The sequence below is a fragment of the Callithrix jacchus genome, chromosome 16 (assembly GCF_049354715.1).
Source record: "Callithrix jacchus isolate 240 chromosome 16, calJac240_pri, whole genome shotgun sequence".
NCBI classification, from domain to species: domain Eukaryota; kingdom Metazoa; phylum Chordata; class Mammalia; order Primates; family Cebidae; genus Callithrix; species Callithrix jacchus.
Window position 1 is genome coordinate 66166239 of NC_133517.1, and position 20358 is coordinate 66186596.

Sequence of the window (20358 nt, forward strand, 5' to 3'; positions counted from 1 at the left end):
TTTTCTCATTCCTGTCCTTGAGGACCACCAGAAGCAATCTGCCTTCAGCTGGCAAGGCCAGAAATATATCTTTACTTTCCCAACTTAAGGGTAGATCAGCTCTCCAGTTTTGTGTCATAATCTTGTTCAAGGAGACCATGATCGCTTTTCTCTTCCACAAGATATCACACTGGTTCATTACATTGATGACATTGTGCTGATTGGATCCAGTGAGCAAGAAGTAGCAAACGCACTGGACTTATTATTGGTCAGACATTTACATGCCAGAGGATGGTAAATAAATCCAACTAACATTCAGGGACTTTCTACCTCAGCAAAATTTCTAGGGGTCCAGTGGCATGGGGGCTCTTGAGACATGCTTTCCAAGCTGAAGGATTCATTGCTGCATTTGGCCCCTCCATTTGTGCCCAAGAAAGAGGCACAATGCCTAGCCAGCCAATTTAGATTTTGGAGGCAACACAATCCTCATTTGAATGTGTTACTAGCTGACAGTTTTGAGTGGGGTTCAGACAGGAGAAGTCTCTGCAACAGGTCCAGGCTGCTGTGCAAGCTGCTCTGCCACTTAGGCCTTATGACCCAGCAGACCCAATGGTGCTTGAGGTGTCAGTGGCAGAGAGGGATGCTGTTTGGAACCTCTTGCAGGCCCCCATAGGTGAATCACATAGAAATTTACTGTATTCGTTTATTTTCACACTGCTGATAAAGACATACCCAAGACTGGGCAAGTCATAAAAGAAAGAGGTTTAATTAACTTGCAGCTCCATGTGGCTGGGAAGCCTCCCAATAATGGCGGAAGGCAGGGAGGAGAAAGACATGTCTTGCATAGATGGCAGCAAGAAAGGAGCTTGTGCAGGGTAACTCCCATTTTTAAAACCATCAGATCTCATGAGATTCATTCACTATTATGAGAACAGCACAGGAAAGACCCATTCCTATAACTCAGTCACCTCCCACTGGTTCTTCCCATGACACATGGGAATTGTGGGAGTCACAGTTCAAGATGAAATTTGGGTGGGGTCACAGCTAAACCACATCAGCTAGTGTGTCCGGTAAGAGTGGTAAAAGACTAGGTCTGCATGACTTTGGATTATGTATGTCCTTGTTGTTGAGTATTTATATTCATTAACAAGCATGTCATTACCACTTACACAATAAAAGTCTTCCTTTCATGAAGCTCTGTTCACATTGACACTTTTCAAAAGAAGACATATATGAGGCCAACAAACATATAAATAAATGCCCATCATCACTGGTCATTAGAGAAATGCAAACCAAAACCACCATCTCATTCCAGTTAGAATGGTGATTAAAAAATCTGGAAACAACAGATGCTGGAGAGGATGTGGAGAAATAGGAACACTTTTACACTGTTGGTGAGAGTATAAATTAGTTCAATGATTGTGGAAGACAGTGTGGCAATTCCTCAAGGATCTAGAAATAGAAATTCCATTTGACTGAGCAATCCCATTACTGGGTATATGCCCAAAGGATAATAAATTGTTCTATTATAAAGACACATGCACACACATGTTCATAGCAGCACTGTTTACAAAGCAAAGACATGGAACCAACCCAAATGCCCATCAATGATAGACTGGACAAGGAAAATGTGGCACATATACACCATGGAATACTATGCAGCCATAAAAAACAATGAGTTCATGTCCTTTGTAGGGACATGGATAAATCTGGAAACCATCATTCTCAGCATCTGACACAAGAACAGAAAATCAAACACCACATGTTCTCACTCATAGGCAGGTGTTGAACAATGAGAACACATGGACTCAGGGAGAGGAGCATCACACACTAGGGGCAGTTGGCAGTGGGGGCCTAAGGGAGGGACAGCGGGGGGTGGGGAGGATAACATGGGAAGAAATGCTGGATATAGTTAAAGTGGGAATAAAGGCAGCAAACCACCTAGTTATGTATGCACCAATGCAACAACCCTGCATGACCTGCACATGTACCCCAGAATCTAAAGTAAAATAAAAATTTTTTAAATTTAAAAAAAATCCTGAACAGAAGTTAAGAGACCGGGAGCATTTCAGGCTCTTTCAGTTTATATTTATAGTCTTAGGAAGATCATTTTTCTTCTCCAGACCTCATCTTTTTCTTCGTTCAAAGAAGCAATTATACAAAAATATCTCCAAGTTCCACTTAAATTCTAGAATTCTATATCTTTGTCATCCAGGTGAGACAGAGAAAGAAGAAAGCTGGGAGAGACCAAAAATTAAGGGGATCAACCCTAAGTGTTTTGTAGTTTCTCGGAAGTAGGTAAGTGACATTCAAGCTTTGAAAAACAAATGAAAATCTGTTTCTACCCAGCTCCAACCACTGCCTTGGGGGCTTCAGAAAATTAAAAATGCTGCATGTTTCTATTGGTATATCTTTTAATTCTTAGGTGCAAATATCTGAAAAGAGAGGCTTAGAGTGAAACTCCATCTCGAAAAAAAAAATGGTTCCTTTTATAAATTACCTAGTTTATGGGGGAAAAAAAGAAAAATAATTATTCCTAAATAAATGAATAGGTAGAATTAATGGTTGAGGAAGGGCCACACAGGGTGTGGGAGCTGCTGGGGATCCAGGGAATTCAGTGGGACCAATGAAAGGGTGGCTGAGAAAGAGCAGGGTAGTGCAGGATAGACTAAGGAAGGTGTCCCCATGCACCCAGAGATAGATAAGACTGTCTTCCTAGAACATTAGCCATGGGGGAATTAACGGGAAATCATGAGGGTGAGGTAGAATTGGGTCTTCCAGGGGAATCCATCAGAACTGAACCTGCAAGTTATAATGATGAGTCCTCCTAATGCTAGGAGCAGAAAATGGTCCTAGGAAGGAGACTGAGGATTGGAGTGGGGTGGGGTGGAAAAGCAAGTACAGAGCAAACCTTGTGTCACTGTCCCAAGTTAAGCTAAGTGAACAGAACGATCTCGGCGTCAGCGCGGGAAAGTCTGAGAAGAAAGAGCCACCCACAGGCACACAGGAAGGAAAGCACAGGAGGTGAAAATGCTTTTTTTTTTTTGGCCAGAGTAGTAAGAATTAGAGGGTAAGGGCAGGGACTGTAAAACCACCCTTTCTGCTTCAATACATAATTGTGGTGTAGCTTTGTTCATTTCATTTAATAAACAAATGTTGGATAACCAATACTAAATGTACTACTGAGCTTCACTGAGTTAAATTATAAAACTTTCAAATCCTTCATCATGTCAGTTCCAATGAGGTGGAGATGGAGATGGCAATTGTTGCTTATGAAAGAAAGCTTTAGTTGACTCTGCCTGTTTTGGAAGTTTTAAGCGCAACATTTCTCTGTTAGAATAAAGTACAAGATCTTGCATGCTACTCTTAGATAGAAGACGGGAAAACCATGGAATAAACGACAAAAGATTTTTAAAAAAAGCAAATACTGGTAAAATTAAAAACTGCAGCAATAACCTATAAATCAAGAGCCCTCCCTCAGTGGGAGGTAGAAGAATAAGAAATCTTGATATACTCTAATGACTGGTGTAAGGCAAGTAGATGTCAGGTATATTGACAGATGGGTACATGTCTATACACAGAATATGTGTGCGAATGCATGTGCGTGTGCTTGCGTGTGTGCACGTGTATGTATTTATAATTTTGCTTCTCTCTAACTCAAGTTTTCTCATATTTGTGCTGATTTAATTAGCATTCAACTCATTAGTTAAAGAGACAAATTGGCCCTGCAGACACTTCCATCATTATAGATCCTATAGCATAATGGATGGACTTATCCATCTGTTTCACGGATGGAATCTGACCATTCAATAGATTTCATCCATGCATGCATATCTCTTACAGTTGGAATTACATATCTCACTGGAAATGTGAAATGCAGCCCACATGCCTATCTAGCATAAGAATACACACATATATCTACCACCTCTCTACTGCTCTTACACTTTTCCATATGAGGCTTGGGTTCATCTGCTGAGATAATTTGGCTGAAGTACAAGGTCTATGAGTAACTTTAAAATTAAAACTCCTGCTTGCTGAAAGGGCTGTTAGTGTAGAAGTGGTTTTTTTTAAACATATTGACTGTTAGGTATTTAGTTCTGTGTTGCATTGAAACCTTAAGAAAATCTTTGATATTCCTGTACAGAAGAAGGGCATTCCATAGTCTTTTAGCAGATATGCAAAAAATGAATCTGCAGAGACTAAATGAAATAACGTAGTGCAATAGCCTGGCACACTGTAGAGGCTTAACAAATACTGGTCCCCCTAAAAGTAGCCATTTAGTTGTCTTTTCCAATTTCAAGATAATTTTTTCCTCTATGTATTAGAAAATTACATCTGAGTCCAGGGAAATGCCAGTAGCATCAATGTCACATTAGAAGGCTTAGAACAATGATATGTGACACATGAAGGTAATCAGCCTCTGCCAGACTGATGAGGGGGAAGCTGCTTCTTAGCACTGAGGGCAGTTGGTCTGGCAGTCTCTCAGGGCTTGTTTAAAGGGCACCATGAAGACAGGACAGAGGCAAATAAACAAATGGCTCTGGACAGAGAAGGCAGTCCTTTCCTGGTACAGAAGGAGAAAGCACGACATGTGGAGTCAGAGGCCCTGGTTGGATGGAGAGATGGAGAACAGAAGGAGGAAGAATGGGAAAAGTTCTAGATCTCCTCCTGAAGATTAGGCATTTGTGGGGATCCATGGACTATTTTTAATAGGAAAGCAATGGATATAACCCCGGTTGAACCAAAATCTTGGAGGCATGGGAAGTGTGAATTGGATGATAGCACAGGGCAAGCTTGTCCAACCCACAGCTCATAGGCTGCATGTAGCCCAAGATGGTTTTGAATGTGGCCCAAAACAAATAGGTAAATTTTCTGAAAACATGATGAGTTTTTTGTGATTTTTCTTTTTAGCCCATCAGCTATCATTAGTGTTAGTGTATTTTACTTGTGGCCCAAGACAGCTCTTCCTTTTCTAATGTGGCCCAGGGAAGCCAAAAGATTGGACACCTCTGATAAAGGCAGATAGACAACACAATCCTGGTATGAGGTGACACATGGCTGAGCTTGGTAGAGTGAGTGAGGATGAGAATAAGGGGTTGGATAGGAAAAGAAGGACAAAGAATGAAGCAGTATGGCCTGAAATTTGATTAGAGTTTCATTTAGAGCCATGAAGCCTCCTGGATGGGCAGAATTATAGAACCAGTAAGAGGAAGGTCTAAGTCAGAAGACACAGCTGTACTTGGCACTGTGCTAGGAAGATACTGTGAGGCTGACAATGGAAGGATAGGAGGTACTTACATCCCCTCTGGGTTACCACAGAGTCACATGGGACTTGTGTCAACACAACACCACAGTATCTTGTCAATTCTCTGAAATCTGACCCTACTCCTGATTCCTACCCTTGTAGAAGTGGGCAACTAACGGGATGACTTATGCACTCCCTCACGCTGTGTCCCTGCCCAGGCTCACTCGCTCTGAAGACAAGGAACTGGGCCAGGAAGATGATAGTCCATGACACCAGATGGTACAGAGCATGTCTGTTTCCCAGAATCTTGACTGTATTTGTCTACATTAAAGGCTCACAGCACGGGGCAGAAAGGGAATAGGAAAAATAAAAGCAAAAACTAAGAAGCCGAAATGTGACTTGCATAGCAGTCCCTGCAGCAAGGGGTCTATTTTTACAAATGCCACATAGGGCAGAGGGTGTAAGTTGTCAGTTCAAACAGGGCTTCATCTTGACTAAGGCAGGATTATACATGACAACACTGTCTCCAGGCAGCTGAGAAGGAGGACTTCTAATTGTTCTATGTATCCAAAGTTACAACAACCATCCCAGCTTGTCCTGCTGCCTGGGAAAGGAAGATCATTAACTCCCTGAACAGAAAAAATTGAGATTTCAAAACTATAAATGCAATACCCTACAAAACAATGACCACATTGTGATATGGTCTGCTCATGATATAAAGGGCTCGATTTCCCCATCACAGAACGGTGAATAATCCATATTTATTTTAAAGAAGTATCAATAGAAACAGGGATCCAGGAAAGACAAAAACAAATATCTAAGACCAATATCTTGGAGGTGCAGAAAATGAATTCTAAAAATAATATTCACTGCTTTGTGTACATTTCTTCTAAAAATAATATTCACTGCTTTGTGTACATTTCATTTACTTCTGTATCTCCAGTGCCTAGCACTATGTCTAAGTATTTAATGTGTTGGTAGGATGAATTAATTAATAAAGTAATACTTTCCAAATATGCCCTCCCCGGGATGTCCTTTCTGCATGTTTCTTTGACTGAAAAATCCTATGCATATTTTACGTCATATCAGAAATAATATATGAAACATCACTCCCTGGGATAAATTTTTTCACCAACCAAGACTGAAAGCATCACTCCATCATTGCCTTTAGCACAGCATCGGATTTACCACAGGACCACCAAACAAGCCTGTCTTCTGTTGTCTTGTTTATCTCTGAGCAACCTGAAGATAGAAAGTATTTCTCATTCTCTCTCTCCTAAATGCCTGGTATAGTTTGGCACATAGTAGGTTCACCATAAATATGAGTTAGCAAACTGCCTTGAGAGACAGTGGAAAGCGTTGGTGGGCACGAATGACCAATGGAATACAGTGTAAAAGAGAGGGAAAGGTTAATGATGAATAATCACTGAAATCAGCTGTTTCTTCCATCTCCTTTCAACAGTATTTATTTGCCAACAGTAAATGATCCGCACATTCTTCACAAACTGATATAATCTGTCAGCCATGATTTTCTTGAAGTAAGGCTTTCTGCCACAAAGTTGCAAATGAAAAATAAATATGTGAATGATGTTTTCTATATGGTAGTGGCCTTTTAAAATTGTTTTCTTCCAATTATTTCCAAGGTTCAAGTTTGCGTGTGATCTTTTGGAGGGGAGGGCAGCTCTCCTGTGAAAATGGGCTGGAGTAGATCTCTGCATACATTCCCAAAAGGGAATCTCCCATGCAGCTAATTAAATCCTATTCTATGCATCTCTGTTTCCCCCAAAATCATTATATTTTTTGAAGTTTATGTGCTATCTATTAGATAAATTAGCAGTCTCCATCCACAACACAGGATAATGAATCAAGTGGAAAATTTTCTCGACATCATTTTCCCTCAGAAAAGTTAGTGACACATATAACCTCATCTTGTCCTTCCAAGACAATGACCCCTAACTCTAATCACCAGCTCAACTCTCTCTCTGGATCTTTGAATCAGTGTGTTCCAGATTATCTTCACCCTCTGGCGTGTGAAATCTCACGTGTCTGAAATCTAACTTAATGTTTGTATCTCTTTGCCCTGCAAAACCAGCTTCCCACATGGAGCACCTTGCCCTTAGGTGTGATGCCAGCTCTCTCCCAGGCTCCCAACTCAAGACAGACACATCAGAACAGGAGACTTCTAGTGGATTTTCTTGTCACCAGCCCCCTGCATATTGCCTCTAGAATTATAGTTCTAACATTTCATTTCTTTTATAAATTCTAAACTCTTCAGCCTGGCTCTCAAAATCCTCTACAAATTGCCTGTTTGTTACCACTCCAGGCACTCTCTTGAGATATCCTCCAAGAGTACTCTACTGAGTCGTTCTATTTTCTGTTCACTAAACAGACCTTAACCCTCAGGCTCCATCCTCAGACTCACCACCATGGATTAATGGAGCTTATCACTTTTTTCCCCCTGTGCCTGTGCTATGCAAGGACTTTGGGTCTGATGCTTCTGTAGGCTTGCCAGTTCAGTATGATCCCCCAAAAGCCCAGATGCTGACTGTCAGCAGTACCTTGGATCTATATCTGGTAGCTCACAGGTAACCCAATCCCACATCCAGCCCTCACCCCGGTTCCCAGGACTCAGGGTCAGGGATTGTTTTAAAAGGAAGTTCAGAAAGTAGCCAAGCAAAAGCAACCTAGCATCGTATCTAAAGATGAAACTGGGACCACTAAATGAAAAAAGAGTAGCAAATTATGAGAGGAAAAGGCATGAAAGATGTTTTTCAGATTTGGTGCACCATCTGGGTGAATTAATCAGGACTGTTTTAGTCACTACAATTGGTAGGTACCTAACTTAAACCAGCTTGAGCCATAAAAGGAAGGCATTAGCTCATGTAACTTAAAAAATCCATGGGTACGTTGGCTTCATGTCTGGTTGAATACAAATGTACAGATGATGTCCTTGGACATCTTTCTCTCTCCATAGGTTGATTCTGCTTTCTGCTGTGTTTCCTTAAGTTGGTCTTCTGCTTGTGCCAGCAAACTCAAAGCTTTCATCCTAACACCTTAGTAACCCCAGAAAAGAGAGTGTCTTTTCCACAACGATTGCACCAAGATGCAGGATGGTTTCTCAATGAAATGGCTTACACCCTATCCCTATCCTTGAATTAATCACTGTGAACAGGAAGAAGTAATACACCACCATAAAAACTGGCCGCTGCTAAAAGGAAAAGGGAAGATCTGTGGGGTAGGTGAAAAACAACCAATGTCTACTCTGATAGGTAAGTTAAACTAGGTGATCCAGGACCAAATGTGTGCTGGAGGCCTGAATCTTGTGGTCAGTTATAGGTCTCATGCTTGGCCCGTCTTTTATACCCTGGTACATGTGAAAGGAGTCATGGGCGATGATGAACTAAAGAAATATTCCTTTCTCATTTTGATATGTGGAGTGCAAAATGATAAATCTGTTTGTAATTTCAAATACACCCTACTTATATCAATTATTCAGAAGAAAATCTATGCATTGAACAGAACTTGGGACTACCCATAAAATAATCTATTCTAGGTAAGGTGGGAAGGAAAGGAATGTGTTGTGGTTATGGAAGAAACAACTTCAAATAATTTTCAAAGGTAGGAAATTCTTTAACCCAGCTTATTTCAATTTGCCCATGAGTTTACCTCATATAAAGTGCTTATCTTTTAAAGACAGAGTTTCTTTAGGGAACGGCTCCTTACTCTAGCAGCTTTCATCTGTACATGACTCTTTGCTGACCACATTCTGAAGCCTTTTCTTGATCTGTACCAGGTATTAGAGTCCAAGGTTCCCTCTGAATCCCCCACCACCACTGCTTCCTCCATCTAGGACCTTGGGGAAATAGATTCTTCAAAGCCCAGGTCAAATTTCTCCTCCCCTATAAGTTCTCCTAAGATCCCTATTTTCAGTTCATTTCTCCCTCCCCTAAACTCTATAGAATGTTGTTTACTCCCCCACAATAGCATGTATCACAATCTGGTTTTGAATTAGAGTTATTTATATATGTGTCTGTCTTTGCTGATAGACTGTGAGCTCTCAGCAGGCCTGGAATAGCTCCGATTCATCTCTGTATTCCCCTCCCTTCTAGTGTCAAGTGCAGCCCTTTGTACTGAGCAGATAATCAACAAATGTTTGGCAGATTGCTGAATCCAATCATGTGAGTTCCTTGCACAATGTTTTTCAAAAGTCCCATGTTAACTATAGCACTGCTCCTAACATTTTAAAAAATATATACTATCTTTAATAAATAAGAAGCTCATACTTTCTGTTGAGATTGGAGGTGGTCTAAAAATTATCACTCTCTACTTATGTCCTTAACCAGTTAAAACATTACACAAAGAGTAAGATAGATTGAAGGCAGCTTTACTACTGATAAAAGTTGAATTGAGAAAGTGGCTAAGATGGATGGCAATGGTATGGAGGTGGGGCAGGGAAGTGCTGGGAAGAGGAGAGGCTGGTCCATCCCTGGCTAGGGCTCCACCCCCAGGCCTGTGCCCACAGACCTAGGTGAGGACAGGCATTTCTGTCTTCCTGCCCAGATCTTGCATTTTCCAAGACCACCCTGGCCTGCCACGCCCCCATTCTGTGCCCATGAAAACCCCAGAGACACAAGCAGCTGGACATCGAGAGGAACAAACCTGGAGAAGAAGACACAAGCAGCTGAACATGGAGACAAATGCCAAGGCATACGAGCACACCTCCAGACACCAGCAGGCCATCCACCAGTGGAATGTCACGGAGTTCGACCAGGCAATCAGAGGAGAGCCCGGACCACTGAGTGGCCCGACTCCAGGGAAACACCATCTCCCTTCTGGCTCCCCTATCTGCTGAGAGCTACTTCCACACAATGAAACCTTGCACTCACTCTCCAAGCCCATGTGTGATCCGATTCTTCCAGTAGACCAAGTCAAGAAACCCTGGGATACAGAAAGCCCTCCATCCTTGCAATAAGGCAGGGATATAATTGAACTAACACAAGCTGCCTACAAATGGCTTAACTAAAAGAGCACCCTGTAACACATGCCCACAGGGCTTCGGGAGCTGTAAATATTCACCCCTAGACACTGCCATGGGGCCAGAGCTGCACAATCTGCCCGTCTGTATGCTCCCTATAGAGGTTTGAGCAGCAGGGCAATGAAGAAGTGAGCCACACTCCCATCACATGCCTTGTGAAGGGTATAAGGGAACTTTTCCCATTTCACTAAGAAAAGTGATTCCTCAAGGCCTTAGAAATGAAATTCCATTTGACCCAGCAATCCCATTACTGGGTATATATCCAAAGGACTATAAATCGTTCTACTATAAGGACACATGCACACGAATGTTCATTGCAGCACTGTTTACAATAGCAAAGACCTGGAACCAACCCAAATGCCCATCGATGATAGACTGGACTGGGAAAATGTGGCACATATACACCATGGAATATTATGCAGCAATCAAAAATGATGAGTTCGTGTCCTTTGTAGGGACATGGATGAATCTGGAGAACATCATTCTCAGCAAACTGACACAAGAACAGAAAATGAAATACCGCATATTCTCACTCATAGGCGGGTGAGGAAAAATGAGAACACATGGACACAGGGAAGGGGGTACTACACACTGGGTTCTGTTGGGGGGAATAGGGGATGGACAGCGGTGAGGGAGCTGGGGAGGGATAGCCTGGGGAGAAATGCCAAATGTGGGTGAAGGGGAGGAAGGCAGCAAAACACACTGCCACGTGTGTACCTATGCAACTATCTTGCACGTTCTGCACATGTACCCCAAAACCTAAAATGCAATTTAAAAAAAAGGAAAGTTTCCTAATTCTGAACACCAACCCCAGGTCTCTCCATAGTTGGCACACCCCTTTAAAATGCAGAGCAGAGGAAAAGAAGATCAATAGTTTATGTGCTTTCTGAGCAGGACAGCTCTTGAGAGGAAGGCTGAGCTATGCACGTATGCCCTTCCTTTCCCCACACTCAAGTCACTCTTCCATGGGAAGACTAAGAAGCGGGTAAAGAGAGGCCTGAGTGTGGCTATAATGAAATGGCCCTTCACATGGAAGGAAACATCAGGAGTAGGGTTTGTGTTTTTAACAAACACCTCCTTTCATTAGAAATTATTCAGTAAATAGCTTGTCATCATCTACTTTGTTCTGGAGCACCGCTTTAGAACTTTAGATATAGTGGTGAAGGGGGCAGCTTCCTGGAGCATTAGAATCTAGAGTGGTGAGCAGAAACAAAGTGTTCTCACGAGCATGTGGCAGCAGTCCAACCAAGAGGTCCATAAATGCCTTACAAAGAAGTAACATTTTTGTCTGTGACTTGAACAATTATAGGTATTTCCTTATTAAAAATTATTTTAAAAAGATAGGAAGCGTGTTTAGTGGAGAGATGTGATGGAGGAAAGAGAATTAGAGAAGGAAGCTCCAAACAGAGGGAATAGAATATGCAAAGACCCTGAGGTGAGAAATGACCTGAACGGTTACTGAAACTGAAAAGAAGCTAACCCACTCTAGGGAGGAGGAATGAGAAGGAGAATGTTGTGAAAGGAGACCACAGCAGTGAACAGGGGCGCAATTCTGGCTGTCCTGACAAACCAGGTTAAGGGACTTATATTCTTTACTAAGAGCACTGTAGGGAGCCAAGGAAAGACTGCCAGTCACATGTTGCCAAAGGAGCCAGTTCACTTTGCCATTCAACTTAGTCCATAATTTTGTTTAAAGCTACTCTCTTCTTCACGTCCCTGGAAAGAGGTCTCTACTTTACGGAGACTGCCTTACATATATCACCAAACTCTCTCCTTCTACCTCTATGCTTTCTGTCTGTTGCTTGGAATCCCATTTGCCACCATGTCCACCTTTTTGAAACCTGTCCCTCTGTTAAGTCCATCAGTATCCAACCTCTCACCTGAAATCTCATCAGCCCAGCTCAAGAGAGTAGCACATGATGCAAAGAACATGGGCTTAAAACTCTTCAATTCTAGTTCAGCATCTATTAACTCTCAATAGATTTCTTAATCTCTCTGAGTCCCAGTTGACATCAATCCAAAAGCAGGATAAGATGATCTGTCACCCAAGGTCATTAGGAGGATTAAATGAAATGACATTTGTAAAAGTGCTCAGTACATACTAGTTGCTCAATAATTGCTAGGTTCTTTTCTCTCTCTTCCTCTGAGCTAAATCCCTATATAACATATATATAGTGGAAAATTATGTGCTGCTTCTATGTACATTTTTTATTATTATTTAAGTTTTCAAGTGGTCCTATCACAACCACTAGTGTAAGCAACCAGACATAAGCATGGATTAAAAAATCTGTTATTGCTAGTGGTGGAAATATATTTATGCTTAGAGTCTAGAAGCACCGAATGACCACTCAGGATGAAGCCAATCAAGATTGATGGGGGAAAAACCAGGAAGAAAACAGTCATCAGATTATTTTCTGTGGAGTGGACATTCAGAGCAATAGATATATTTACAAAATTGACATGAATTGGCATAACATAAAATTAATCATTTTAAAAGGTACAATTTCATGAAATTTTCTGCATCCAGTGTTACGTGGTCATTATCTACAGCTAGTTCCAGAATATTTGTATCACCCCAAAAGAAAATCCTATAGCAACTTCACAGAGGTGTCAAGAGGGCTATCATTCCAACCTCTCCCCACCCCTCATCTCTTACGTATACAGCAAAGCCCACAGAAGTCAGGAGACAGAAGCAAGATCACACAGCTGTTGGAATGACAATTCAAAATTCAAACCTAGGTCTTTGGGCCCATGAGCCATGTTTTGTGCTAATCACAGCAGCAGATTATTGAGGATAGTAAATGTGCTTTCCCCTACCGTATGATTTTACTTGTCCCAAAACACAGACTAATTTGAGATTTATGAATTGGATTCACTCTACTGATGTGGAAGAGAGAATAAATGTACCTTGCCACCTCTTCCTCTGTGCCCTAGATTCACAGGGAAGGATCTGGAAGCTCTGGAAATGTCATTTCCAACCCTCTACCTATTCATTTACTTTCTCTTTCTCTGTCTCACACTCAATTCTAATGCAATCCTGTTTGTCAGGAGAACTACCAGAATAGGGGTTCTTAAAGCATTGTCCCTGGGCCAGCAAAGTCAACCTCAACTGAGAGCTTGCTAGAAATGCATATTCTTAGACTTTACACCAAACCTAGAGAATAATAAATTGTGTAGTTTGAGCCAACAACAGTGTTGCATCAAGCCCCTCAGAGGATGGTTGTGATTTACCCTAAAGTTTGCCAATCGCTGGCCTACTGTAGAAGAAAGAGGAGTACCACACACACACACCTCTGCAGCTCATTCAGGATCAGAATCAAGGCATACAGCAAAGAGCCCCAGTCTGGGAGATAGGAGATCAGGGTATTCCCCTCACATCTCCCTACAACTATGTGAGTTTTTCAAAACTTCTGTCAAACCTCAATTATGCCTCTGTTAAATAAAAGGAATGACATTTATTGAGCTCTTTCAAACAAGCTTCTCAGCTTATTTTTGCATTTCTCACATTGCATGCCAGTGTTATAAAAATTGTTTAGTCCAGCAGCCAACATCTGAAAATAGATTGTGAGCTTTTGAAAGTTGGTATTATATGCAATACTAGATCTACAAACTCATGTATGTAATACTTTAAAAATTTTTATATGATTCAATTCAGTCAAAGAAAAAGAGAAGTCATCAAGATCTGAAACAAAAAAAGCTGCATTTATTGTTTGCTAAACCAGGAAAAATTGCACTTGCAAGAGAGTCTCCTCAAACAACACAAAAAATGAAATTAAGTAAGCATTTGGGAAGTGTGTAGTTCTGTTATCAAAGTTCTAAAGAGTGAACATTATGACACAATGTGTGTTGAAGGTCACCTTGTCCTCAGTATTAACTCTTCAGTGTCATCTACTGTGCTGCCATTCCTCACATGGCCCTTGGTCATTGGTTCAAGCAGGTCAGCATCACTGATTATAAACCTCTTCTATAAACTCCTGGGTCAATCTTGAATGCCCAAGAATTCTGTTCACCCTGTGCCAGCCAGTCCAGGACATGACAATCTGCAAAGCTGACTGATACTGTATCAGCTAAAACTTGTCGTCCTACCATCCTGCTGGAGCCCTGCAACCTCCCTCAGCCTCTACTTAGGAATCCGTCTGGGGCATGTGTGCCTCACCTGGCTTGGTCTAGGAAGTGTAAGATAGAGTTTCCTTTCACAGGAACTCATCAAGGTTTCACTAAACTCTATTGCTTCCTTTTAAAATTTATTCCTCTAGTCAGAGAAATCATTCTTAGAATGGTAGTGGAAGCAGAAAAGATAGGATATCTTTGCCTAATCATTCAGTTTTCTCTCAAATTTAGTATATGTTTACAGCACTTTCTGCTTCCTAAAGAACCTAATGCTTGTGACCCCAAAGCCAAGAAAAGCCTATCTTATTTTTGTTAGAGACATTCTCCCTGTCATGTTCCTTCTCTGAGGCAATGAACAGAGAAAGATAAGGATAACTACATACAGCTCTACTCCAATAGAGAGAGGAAAAGGGACATAAGGAGAAATGGGAAAAAAATCACTTAATATTTCATTTTTAATTTTTAAATATTTGTGGATACACAGAAGGTGTGTATATTTCTGGGGTTCATGAGATGTTTTGATAAAGATATATGATGCATAATAATCACATCTTATAAAATGGACTATCCATCCCCTCAAGTATTTATCCTTTGTGATACAAATAATACATTTATACTCTGGTTATTTTTAAGTAGTACAATTAAATTATTAGTGGCTTTAGTCACCCTGTTTTGCTATAAAATACTAGGATCACTTAGTATTTCAAAATTTGTATTCTGCCAAATTTATTCAGCTACCTTATTTATTGTTCAATATTCTATGTATATTATTTACTTTTATATGAAAATCTTTTTTCAATATTTTTTGTCCACGGTTCTTAAAAAGACCTTGATTTTCCAGTCAAGGCCAAAAGTTACAGTGATTATATTAAAAATAAGTAATTATTTTTCTTGATCTAATAAGGATTATATTAATAAAATCAGCTCATATGTTATTACAGAAGGTGTATTGTACAATATATTTCTATGTGTTATAAATGAGTTCATTCATTTATTCATTTAATAAATATTTTGTACACAGTATTTCTAATTATGAGGAAAGTTCAATGATTGGCCCTGAGGCAATAAAGAGAACAAAAAACACAAAATGCAGTCATGGACATCAGAGATTAGAAATGAAGGTAAAACAAGGATTAAAACAACAAATAATATGTAACTGTTGATCTACCGTCCTTGAGGCTTAGGAATAATAATATGTAACTGTTGACCTAGCATCATATTCAGGCTCAGGAATAATAATACGTAACTATCGATCTAGTGTATAGGGAATGTTGAGATGGAGCACTATTGTCACTCAGAGGACGAAGACATTACAACAGTCTTAAGGCAAGATCTATTTAAGGAGGTAAATTTAGGACCTTGAAAAATAATGGGCAAAAATATGGATATATTGGAGGGTAGGAGAATTTTAGGGGAATATCCTCATAAATAGTAGAGTCACCATGTATATTTCTGTTCTGTAACTCTTTTTACAATTATAACATGCATACACACACACACACATATAATATATATATATATTAACTTAAAGTATGCCTCTTTCTCATTAGTCTGTAGATGCAGAGAAGGGAAGGATGGGATCAGCTTCATTTACTGGGGATATAGTATATCCCCAATAGACAGTGCATAGTAGATGTTCAGTAAATATCTGTGAACAAGAGTGAAGGCATGCATGAATGCCAAACAGATAAAATTTCAGATCAAACTAACATAAACAAGAGAGAAAGGAGTGGTGCAGAAATTATGTGCATAAAAATGTTAGTAGTGCTATATACTTTCCTCTAGAGACTGCTTTAAATGTGTCCCAGAGGTTCTGGCATGTTGTGTCTTCGTTCTCATTGGTTTCGAAGAACTTATTTATTTCTGTCTTCACTTCATTGTTTACCCAGTCAACATTCAAGAGCCAGTTGTTCAGTTTCCATGAAGCTGTGCGGTTCTGGGTTGGTTTCTGTATTTTGAGTTCTAACTTGATTGCACTATGGTCTGAGAGGCTGTTTGTTATGATTTCAGTTGTTTTGCATTTGTTGAGCAGTGCTTTACTTCCAATTATGTGGTCAATTTTAGAGTAGGTGTGATGTGGTGCTGAGAAGAATGTGTATTCTGTGGATTTGGGGTGGAGAGTTCTGTAAATGTCTATCAGGTTTGCTTGCTCCATGTCTGAGTTCAAGCCCTGGATATCCTTGTTGATTTTCTGTCTGGTTGATCTGTCTAATATTGACAGTGGAGTGTTAAAGTCTCCCACTATTATTGTGTGGGAGTCTAAATCTCTTTGTAAGTCATTAAGAACTTGACTTATGTATCCGGGTGCTCCTGCATTGGGTCCATATATGTTCAGGATCGTTAGCTCTTCTTGTTGTATCGATCCTTTTACAATTATGTAATGGCCTTCTTTGTCTCTTTTGATCTTTGTTGCTTTAAAGTCTATTTTATCAGAGATGACAATTGCAACTCCTGCTTTTTTTTTTTGCTCTCCATTTGCTTGGTAAATCTTCCTCCATCCCTTTATGAGGAGAACGGAGAGATCCAAAATTGACACCCTATCGTCAAAATTGAAAGAGCTAGAGGAGCAAGATCAAAAAAACTCAAAACCCAGCAGAAGACAAGAAATAACTAAGATCAGAGATGAACTGAAGGAGATTGAGACACGAAAAACCCTTCAAAAAAATGAATAAATCCAAGAGCTGGTTTTTTGAAAAGATCAACAAAATGGACCACTAGCCAGATGGATTAAAAACAAAAGAGAGAACAACCAAATAGATGCAATAAAAAATGATAAAGGGGAAATCACCACAGATTCCACAGAAATTCAAACCATCATCAGAGAATATTACAAACAACTCTATGCACATAAACTAGTAAACCTGGAAGAAATGGACAAATTCCTGGACTCCTGTGTCCTCCCAAGCCTAAACCAGGAGGAAGCTGAAACTATGAATAGACCAATAACAAGGTCAGAAGTCGAGGCAGCAATTAAGAGCCTACCACTCAAAAAAAGCCCAGGTCCAGACGGATTCACAGCCGAATTCTACCAGACACACAAAGAGGAGCTGGTACCATTCCTTCTAAAACTATTTCAAACAATCCAAAAAGAGGGAAGCCTTCCCAAATCATTTTACGAGACCAACATCATTCTGATACCAAAACCCGGCAGAGACCCAACAAGAAAAGAAAACTTCTGGCCAATATCCATGATGAACATAGATGCAAAAATCTTCAATAAAATATTGGCAAGCCGATTGCAACAGCAAATCAAAAAACTTTTTCATCATGATCAAGTAGGATTCATCCCGGGGATGCAAGGCTGGTTCAACATACGCAAGTCTATCAACGTAATTCACCACATAAACAGAACCAAGGACAAAAACCACATGATTATCTCAATTGACGCAGAGAAGGCATTTGACAAAATTCAACAGCCCTTTATGCTAAAAACCCTCAATAAACTCGGTATTGGTGGAACATATCTCAAAGTAATAAAAGCTATTTATGACAAACCAACAGCCTATATCATACTGAATGGGCATTAACTGGAAGCATTCCCTTTGAAATCTGGCACTAGACAAGGATGCCCTCTTTCACCACTCCTATTCAATACAGTACTGGAAGTTCTAGCCAGAGCAATCAGGCAAGAAAAAGAAATAAAGGGTATTCAAATAGGAAAGGTGGAAGCCAAATTGTCTCTATTTGCAGACGACATGATAGTATACCTAGAAGACCCCATCGCCTCAGCCCAAAAACTCCTGAAACTGATAAGCAACTTCAGCAAAGTCTCAGGATATAAAATCAATGTGCAAAAATCACAAGCATTCGTCTACACCAATAACAGACTTAAAGAAAGCCAAATCAAGAACGAACTGCCATTCACAATTGCTACAAAAAGAATAAAATACCTTGGAATACAACTCACAAGGAACGTAAGGGACCTCTTCAAGGAGAACTACAAACCACCGCTCAACGAAAGCAGAGAGGACATAAACAGATGGTGAAACATTCCATGTTCATGGTTAGGAAGAATTAATATCGTGAAAATGGCTATACTGTACAAAGTAATTTACAGAATCAACGCTATCCCCATCAAGCTACCATTGACTTTCTTCACAGAACTGGAAAAAACCACCATGAACTTCATATGGAACCAAAAGAGAGCCCGCATAGCCAAGTTGATTCTAAGCAAAAAGAACACAGTGGGGGGCATCACACTACCGGATTTCAAACTATACTACAAGGCTACAGTCATCAAAACAGCATGGTACTGGTACCAAAACAGAGATATAGACCAATGGAACAAAACAGAGGCACCGGAGGTAACACAACATATCTACAACTATACAATCGTTGATAAACCTGACAAAAACAAGCAATGGGAAAAGGATTCCCTGTTTAACAAATGGTGTTGGGAAAACTGGCTAGCCATGTGCAGAAAGCAGAAACTGGACCCCTTCCTGACACCTTACACTAAAATTAACTCCAGATGGATTAAAGACTTAAACATAAGACCTGGCACCATAAAAACCCTAGAAGGAAATCTAGGCAAAACTATCCAGGACATAGGAGTAGGCAAGGACTTCATGAACAAAACACCAAAAGCATTGGCAACAAAAGCCAAAATAGACAAATGGGACCTAATGAAACTCCACAGCTTCTGCACGGCAAAAGAAACAGTCACTAGAGTGAATCGGCAACCAACAGAATGGGAAAAAAATTTTGCAGTTTACCCATCCGACAAAGGGCTGATATCCAGAATTTACAAAGAACTCAAACAGATTTACAGGAAAAAAACAAACAAGCCCATTCAAAAGTGGGCAAAGGATATGAACAGACACTTTACGAAAGAAGACATATATGAGGCCAACAATCATATGAAAAAATGCTCATCGTCACTGGTCATCAGAGAGATGCAAATCAAAACCACACTGAGATACCATCTCACGCCAGTTAGAATGACGATCATTAAAAAATCTGGAGACAACAGATGCTGGAGAGGATGTGGAGAAAAAGAAACACTTTTACACTGTTGGTGGGAGTGTAAATTAGTTCAGCCATTGTGGAAGACAGTGTGGCGATTCCTCAAGGCCTTAGAAACAGAAATACCATTTGACCCAGCAATCCCATTACTGGGTATATATCCAAAAGACTATAAATCGTTCTACTATAAGGACACATGTACACAAATGTTCATTGCAGCACTGTTTACAATAGCAAATACCTGAAATCAACCCAAATGCCCATTGATAATAGACTGGATTGGAAAAATGTGGCACATATACACCATGGAATATTATGCAGCAATCAGAAATGATGAGTTTGTGTCATTTGTAGGGACATGGATGAATCTGGAGAACATCATCCTTAGCAAACTGACACAAGAACAGAAAATGAAACACCGCATATTCTCACTTATAGGTGTGTAATGAAAAATGAGAACACATGGACACAGAAAGGGGAGTACTAAACACTGGGGTCTATTGGGGGGAAAAGGGGAGGGCCAGTGGGAGGGGGAGGTGGGGAGGGATATCCTGGGGAATAATGCCAAATGTGGGTGAAGGGGAGAAGGAAAGCAAAGCACACTGCCATGTGTGTACCTACGCAACTGTCTTGCATGCTCTGCTCATGTACCCCAAAACCTAAAATCCAATAAAAATTTTAAAAAAAAAATGTTAGTAGTAAGAAGAATAAAAGAGAATATTGGAGGCACATTATGGCATAAAATGGAAGTCGCAACCTCTGTATTTTATTTCATAGGCCTTAGGAAGCCACTGATGCTTTAAGAAATGGCATGAGTTGAGGTGTTGAGAGCTGTGCATGCTAGAAGTTACCTTGGCTGCATGTGGGACCTGAATGGAATGAAGGTAAGCACAATGGTAGATGTACCAGTAGGAGAGCATTATATTTGCAGGCTTGGGGAACAGAATGGCAGGGCAGGTGGAGGAGGACCTAAAAGATGTCAGAGGGAGAAATTACAGGAACTAGTAACTTATAGAACTCAGGA